Source organism: Anastrepha obliqua, chromosome 4, assembly GCF_027943255.1.
Source record: "Anastrepha obliqua isolate idAnaObli1 chromosome 4, idAnaObli1_1.0, whole genome shotgun sequence".
In the NCBI taxonomy this organism is placed as follows: domain Eukaryota; kingdom Metazoa; phylum Arthropoda; class Insecta; order Diptera; family Tephritidae; genus Anastrepha; species Anastrepha obliqua.
The window spans coordinates 56,663,164-56,671,355 of record NC_072895.1 but is presented as its reverse complement, the minus strand read 5'-3'; positions in this window follow the sequence as shown (position 1 = coordinate 56,671,355).

Genomic DNA, 8,192 nt, shown 5'->3' with positions numbered 1-8,192 from the left:
GTTGGCTCCTCCCTACTCAATTGCGGACGTCCCTGTTCACATCTCCGTAGATTCTGGAGTACCAAGGGCGTTTGGTTTATTGCAATTCCCTTGAAAGTCCTTCAACTTCCTTCTTTCGGAAATTTTAAGGGCGAGTAGTATTATAGCTATTATTGTGAGTGCTGTATTGGAGGTTACATCAACTTGTTTATCGTCTCCAGCTTCTTCGAATTTTAGTACCTCATATTCATATTAGGTATTCATCATAAGCAAGGATAATATTTCTTCAAATGGTGTTTTCGGGTTTGGTTTTTGTGAAACAGCTGGAACAGAGGTTGTATTTCATTTTTATGCATGCAGAAATTTTTTTTTTTTTTCATTATAAAATTGTTTTTTTATTATATCCTCTACATTAATTTGTAGTCCGTTACATTTCTGTATTTTTTCAATATCCTTTTTATTAATTTTATTTTCCTTTCTACACTTTTGAGTCTTATGGTTTCACAAGAGGTTATTCTAATATCGGTAAATTCTAATTCTTTTTCAATATTAATAAAAAGGTATTTCTTCCTTTCTAATAATTTTTTTTTCAATTGTGCTCATTTGTAGATTTGACAATATAAATGAATTAAACAATATTTAATTTTGACCAATGTAAGGCGTATTCAATATTAATGAGCTCTTCTTTAATTAATTGTAATTTATACTTAATTTTAAGACCTAATTCAAATTTTACCTTTTCGTTATCTTTTAAACTTTTAAGTTTTTCATTTATTTTGTTACTTGCTTCATTAATTTTATCTAAACATTTTTTGGTTATTATTACTTGTCTATCGTTATTTTGTAGTAAATTTCCAATATTTTTATTAACTACTTCTAAGTCATGGTGGTCTGGGTTACATGCAATCCACTTCCGCCCTGTGCCTATAATATTTAATGAACACTTATTTTTAATTCTAGGGGTTAGTTTTGAAAGGAGTGCGCGAATTTGGATTATTTCGTAATTGAAGAAAGGATGTAGTGGATGGTTGATTTGGATATTTTGTGCGATTGTATTTTCAAGTTCTTTCGCTAAGTCGTCATACAATTTCGTGTCTATTATATGAATTTGGGGATTTGGGATTTGGATTTCTGCGTAAGCTATGGAGGCAAAGATCTGTAAAAAACTTGTAATTATAGACCTCTAGTTATTTAACTAAATTTTAAATATATATTGTTGACCTATGTCACTTATAAGGATTTTTCCTATTACCTAAAGATCGAACGCCTATGACATTTTTATACGATTTTCCTATTAGCTAAAGATTACACTAACTATTTTCAAATCAAATTTAATTATATCAAAATTTGGTTGATTTTAATTATATTCAAATTAATTTAATTTAATAGAATTAAATTAAGAAAAACACAATAGCGGTCGCCCCTCGGCAGGCAATGGCAAACCTCCGAGTGTATTTCTGCCATGAAAAAGCTCCTCATAAAAATATCTGCCGTTCGGAGTCGGTTTGAAACTGTATGTCCCTCCATTTGTGGAACAGCATCAAGACGCACAACACAAATAGGAGGAGGAGCTCGGCCAAACACCCTAAAAGGGTGTACGCGCTAATTATATATGTATATATATAGTTGTAAAAAAACTTCTGTTAATACTGGAATCGGTGGGTTGTAAGGTGATAGCTTACGCCGATGATGTTGTTATTGCTGTCTTTGGTAAATTTGTATCTACATTAAGATACCTAATACAAAATGCTCTAGATATACTTTCTAGGTGGGCAGAAAAGCGTGAAAGAACTCATATTGTTCACACAGAATCCATTAGCTAAGTCCAATTATGCTCAAGGGAAGCTCTTGTAATTTCGGAAGAAACCAAGTACGTAGGACTAAAAATAGATAGGAAATTGACTTGGAAGTCAAACATCTTAGAAAGAGTTAGGAAAGTGAACCTAGCTTTTTATGTCTGCAAGAGAGCTATAGGTAAGACCTGGTGAATTAAACCTAAGGTTGCTCATTGGCTCTATACTGCTGCCGTCAGACCCATTCTTCTATATGGGAATATTGTCTGGTGGTGTGCTATGCAGCAGAAAGAAGGTGCCGAGATCAGCGGAATAAGCAATATGTGGCGTCATAAAAACCACGCTATCCATATAGGTGTAGATCAGGGTTATATTGCGAAGAGATTTCTATCAGTGAATCCTTTAAACTACCGGATCACTGTAGCGGAAATAATCAGACAGCCAAGCTGCCATACGGGCCCTGGACGCATTCCAAATAGCATCAAGGAGTGTCTTACATTGTCGCCAACCTCTTAATGAGATGGCCAAACAATATCGTATCATCTTATGCTGAGTTCCAGGCCACAGAGATATACCAGGGAACTGTAGGGCTGACCAACTTGCAAGAGAAGGTACCTGTATGCCAAACATAAGTAATCAGGGGTACCTCTCGCAACTTGTAAGCTTCTTATTAGGATGCACTAATCAGTTATGTAAATCAAAGATGGATCAGTGTCAATACCTGCAAAATTGCTAGGCAAATATGGCCAAGGCTAAATTTACGTCTGTCCAAGAATATTATAAAATTGAGTAGACTTCAAATTAGGATCTTAGTAGGGACCCTCGACATTGTCTCATAGGAAATCATGCAAGGAGATTAGGCGCTTACATGCATGATTTCTGTAGTAACTGCAGGAATGAGGAGGAGTTGGAAACAATTCAAAGCCTTTTATGCATATGCTCGGCTCTAGACAGAAGCAGGAACCGATATCTAAGATCCTAAATCTTAATGAACATAGATTTAGGTATCAACAACCTTTTATGCTTTGTGAAAAGCTGCTCGGATGGTTCAATATGGAAAGGGCCAGCCCTTGCGGTTCACAACTGACCCATTTCGTGGTCTAAGTGGCATCGCAGTCTCTATGTGCGATGCGGCTGCCAAACCTAACCTATAGTTCGATATTCATTTGATCCTTTAATAGCGATGAAATTGAGCGGAGTTCACTGATTTCTCATTGTTAATTACAACAAGTTTAGGAATTCCAAATGTAATCTTTAGTTCACTTACTGGACCCTTTATGCGCTCAGTTGTTGGGGATGGAAGTGAGAATAAACCTTTTTTCTGTGGAGTAAATGTCTACATATATGGACGAATTCTCCAGAGTTTTGTAGAATCGGAATGCCTTGGATTTCTGGCTTCAGGGGATGTTTATCATATTTTTGCTGAAGGCAAGTTGATCACTGTTTGACCTTTTTCTCTATTTGGGAGTACATGCTAGGGAATTTGAATTTTTATATAATTTGAGTTTATTTTCGCGGCTATTTCTACGGGCTCGTTGATGCTCTCTTAAATTATTTCTTCTTATAAAGCGGACTTTAACGTTTCTGAAATGTAGTTTCTGTTCTGTAGAGTCCATTAACAAGAGGTGGGTCTAAACGTTGTTTAAAAATGCCAATTAAGTCCTAGGTGGTGTGGTCAGTTTTGGTTATAGTATGTCTGTAATAACTGAGGGGAAAGGGAGTTCAAAAGTGTAGCTGTGTTTATTTCCAATTAGTAGAAATAATTGGTCCTTAAATACATTTATTAGAGCTTCTGAGTAGGTATGAGGATATGAGTAGAACTTATTTTACTTCAGGTTTGGGTGGGCTTAAAAAAGCATCTGAACCGATGTTAGTTTTACCAGGTTTATATCAGATTTCATTTCATTTATACTCCTCTAAAATATTTATATTATTTATATATTTCCATTTTTACGTTATGATTTTCATTGCTTAAAGCAGCATATAGAGCACAGTTTGATGCGTCGGTGGTCAGATGGAATTCTTTTTTGAAATCTGGGTATGTGAGTATAATTTCTTCAGATATTAATAAAGTTTAAATTTGGGGAATGGCTTGTTTGGCGTTATTATGCAGCGTTATTAGCTTTTTATTGGAGCTAGTTTTTGAAGCTCTTCTAAGAAGTGAAGTCAGTGGTCTTGCTAATTTAGCGCAGTATCGTAAACATCGTCGATATATAGTATATGTATATATAATTGGCGCTTACACTCTTTGTGGGTGTTTGGCCGAGCTCCTCCTCATATTTGTGGTGTGAGTCTTGATGTTGTTCCACAAATGGAGGAACCTACAGTTTCAACCTGAGTCCGAACGGCAAATATTTTTTATGAGGAGCTTTTTCATGGCAGAAATACACTCGGAGGTTTGCCATTGCCTGCCGAGCGGCGACCGCTATTAGAAAAAACGTTTTCTTAATTTTGGTAATTCACCGAGGTTCGAACCAACGTTCTCTCTGAATTCTGAATGGTACTCACGCACAAACCCATTCGGCTACGGCGGTCGCCGTTACTATCGTCGATAGTAACCTGATAATCCAATTCTTGTATAAGGCAAATATTAGATGGCTGTTACTTGATTGGGATTTGTCTTCATAGCATTGTACCATTGCATGATATTACGACACCTACGAATTCTACTTCATTCTTAAAAAACTCACACTTATCCAATTGTACTTTCATTCGAGCGTTTTCGAGTGTTCGGAAAATAGTTTCTAAGTTCTCCAAACGCCTACGTACGTCTTTCTCAAGCACTATTATGTCCTCTATAGAGATATAACAGATTTTTCCTATGTGATACATAAGTATGTCTTCAAGAGCATCATGGAAAATGGCTGATACATTTTTCGAAAATAATTTGGAATACTTTCTTCTCAAATAATTTATGCCCTGCTTCTGTTGCAATGTCATACGCTCGGTCCTAATATCAATGCCATATTCTTGAGACAACTGCGGATCATATTCATAATTCCATGCCGTCTCATATTCATCTATTGTAGGTATCCATTCTTGCTCACATCCTTGTTGCTGGACTTCCTGTTGTTCCGATTCGCTTTCAATATGAAAGTTCCTTTGATAAATTGTATTGTATTTGATGATAAGTGTTGGATGGTCTCTTCTCAGCTGGTTTAACTGGTATTGGTCTATTCATGCAATTAATTGCCTTAGATGGCTTTGGGGTGATCAACGTTCATGGCTTCCGGTTTCGGTAATGGTTTAGGAGCAATTTGGCGATGGAGTGTGAATGTATTTGACGACCTGAGAGTAAGGTTGAGAAGGCCATGGTTGAGCTGGCGGTTGAAAGAATGTAGGATACTGTTGAGAAGGTTGTTACGTATTCCAATCAAATTGAGCAGGTGAGGCCCTTTGATCGTATTGTGAGGCGGAGTGCTTTGTTGTGGATAATATGGTTGAGGAATATTGTAGGATGCTTGCGTAGATATTGTGTTTAATATTAAGGAGAGGTGGGAATATACCAATTGATATAAATCTCGAATCGGTAAACGTCTCTGAACCAAGCTACAAACCTGGTACTCTAGAGTTTTTAGATCTTGTTTATCAGCATAGTGCCAAGCTAAACAGGAGCGAATCCGCGTCCAATTTAGTGGAATATTGTAAGGTTGCGAAACTTCGTCTGCATGACTTACAATTTTGTTCCTTAATGTCATAATTTTGGAATTCTCTGATACTGTCTATGGTACTCTAAAAGCCTCTCTCTACTTTTTTCCAGAAACTAAACTCACTTGGGCTTCCTGAAAGTTTTTTTATTGTCCTAGCTATCTCTGGAACACGGTCCGAATCTGTGGTTCCTTGTGAAACTACGGGTTCGTCTCCCAATTTAAGGAATTCATGGATAAGGTTCACTATATCGCTCACTAATTTCTCACCGTCACTTTGAAAAATATTTTTGACTACCCTACGGATTGTCTCTTCTAATCATGTCATTGCACTGCTGCTGGCCACGGCGCCAGCGCTAGGCACGGAGGGTGTGAGGATTGAAGGTATGCGAGCATTTGGTCTTTTATTTATTTTGGCCTTTTATCTATTTATTTCTATATCCTTTTGAATTCTCTGGAGGATCCCCCTTTAGGAAGTGAATCGCAGAGATTCTTATTATATATGAAGCTGAAGGGTGGTCAATCGCAGCTTTCACGCGTATTTGGTTATTGGCTGTACAGCCGTTTTCCCTTGATTACAGAAATAACCGTTACATGCGATTTCGATTTATTGTAATTTTTAAATACATTGCTTGTCTTTTTTTCCATTTAGATACCTTTTAACGTTTCCCTTAATTATATTAAATTTTTTAAACTTACAAAATTATGTACAAAATAAAATAAAGCTGCATCTTGTGAGGTGACGCGCAGAACTTATCCGTTTTTTCGAGGGTTCTTCCCACGGTGAATCCGGATCCTGTATCCGCACACTCTTTGTGTCCACTGACTGAAGCATTTCTCCAATGCGTGTTTGCCCAGTCACGTACTGCAGTTTAAATGGTGCTGAAGAATGTTCTGACGCTTCTTGAGGGGTCTTGTGAAGTTTCCTTCTGACTGGGCCCCACGTTGGGTGCCAGTTACCCGGCTACGGTGGTTAACAAAAAATGTTTCCGGACGAGACCGGTCTTTATTGATTGCTTGATATTTTGAAACTGAACTTACAAATTAGTTTAATTCCAACCCAAAGTCTAAAAGCTAAGCCCGTGTGCTTGCTTGACGTGACGTACTTCTCTGAGTAGGCGTTTCCCACGTTGGGTTATGTGAAGTATTGCGTTAGCTTATAAAAGATTCGAGTTGGCTGCCATCTCTTCAAATGAACAAACAAAAGTAAGAGAAATTAGTTGTTCGTGAGGAGGAAGTGAAAACGAAGCAAAAGAAGCTGTCAAACAAAAGGATTATACACACACGAGAAAGAAACGACGCTTTGGCCAAAATCGTTTAAGCGTTTATCGCGCCAATCAAGAAGAAGATAAGTTTTCGGTTGTTTGTTGTTTTCAAAATAAAACTAAATTAAGTTGCTTAGAAATAGAAAAACATGTATTGTAATATCATTGAAACAGTTTTAATCTCTTTCATTTCGATATTTCAAAATTTTCGGACATGAACAACGTCAGGATTCCGGGACTGGCATCGCTGGTGTATGTTCCTAATAAGCTTAACAAATACCGAATAATTGTTATCACTCTGCGCGCTCCAACAATTATTGAAGCTATAGTTTTATTTTCAATTAAAATTAAATATTTATATTATGTGTTAATACTACATATTTGCGCACGTTTCCACTTATTGCCGCTGTGCTGTCTGGGCACAGGAAAACTTCACACAGAACTGCAGTGTGATTTTTGGCGAGTGTGTTGATGGTTGCATAAATTGCTTATTTGGATAAATTTACAAATGTAAGCTTAAGCGGCCGCCGTAGCCGAATGGGTTGGTGCGTGACTACCACTCGGGAGTGCATAGGGTCGAGTCCCCGTGCATGAAATAGCAAAATGATAGAAAAAGCGTTTTCTAACAGGTAGGTACGAGTAATAACAAACATCCGAGTATATTTCTGCCATGAAAGAGTTCCTCATAAAAGACCATTTGCCGTTCGAAGTCGACTAAAAACTGTAGGTCCCTCCATTTGTGGAACAACATACACCTAACAGAAATGTACGCGCCAATTATTTATTTTTATTTTTTATTTGGTCCCACTGTCCAATAAAAAGAACGGTGAAAAGCGGTAAAAAATAGTTTTGTTTTTAATTTTTGAAATCAAGGAACTGAAATTAGTCGGTATACAAAATTTCAGATTTTTAGCTTGAACTGTTGTTTTTTCGCACTGGAAGGGTAGGTTTCTATTGTGGCATTATATTGACTGAGTTTTTATGTTAAGTAACTATATATCTACAGTGGGAATTGGGAAGGACCTCTCCGAGCCGTTTGATACCAAACGAGGTTTCAGACAGGGTGACTCGCTGTCGTGTGACTTCTTTAACCTGATGTTGGAGAGCATCGTACGAGCCACAGAACTTAATCGCTCAGGCACAATATTTTATAAGAGCGTACAATTGTTGGCGTATGCCGATGATACCGATATCATCGGCCTTAAGGGGGGGGTAGGGTCACAAAATCGAAATTTTTTTTCTTCACTCATCTTATAGTAAATCATTTCAAGAATGTTGTGTCAAAATTTTAAGTGGATCGGAGCAGAACTCTCAAAGTTACAGCCTTTTTAGGCACTCTACCCCGAATGCGGAGCATCGATAATTTTTCAGAGTCATTTTTTCAAACGCGTTTTTCCCGAAACGACTTCTTAAAAGTCGGTGCCAATCACAACTCCGAAACTATTCAACCGATTCTTTTCAAATTTGGCACACGTTTTCTAAATCAAAAATACCTCCCCCCCACACTG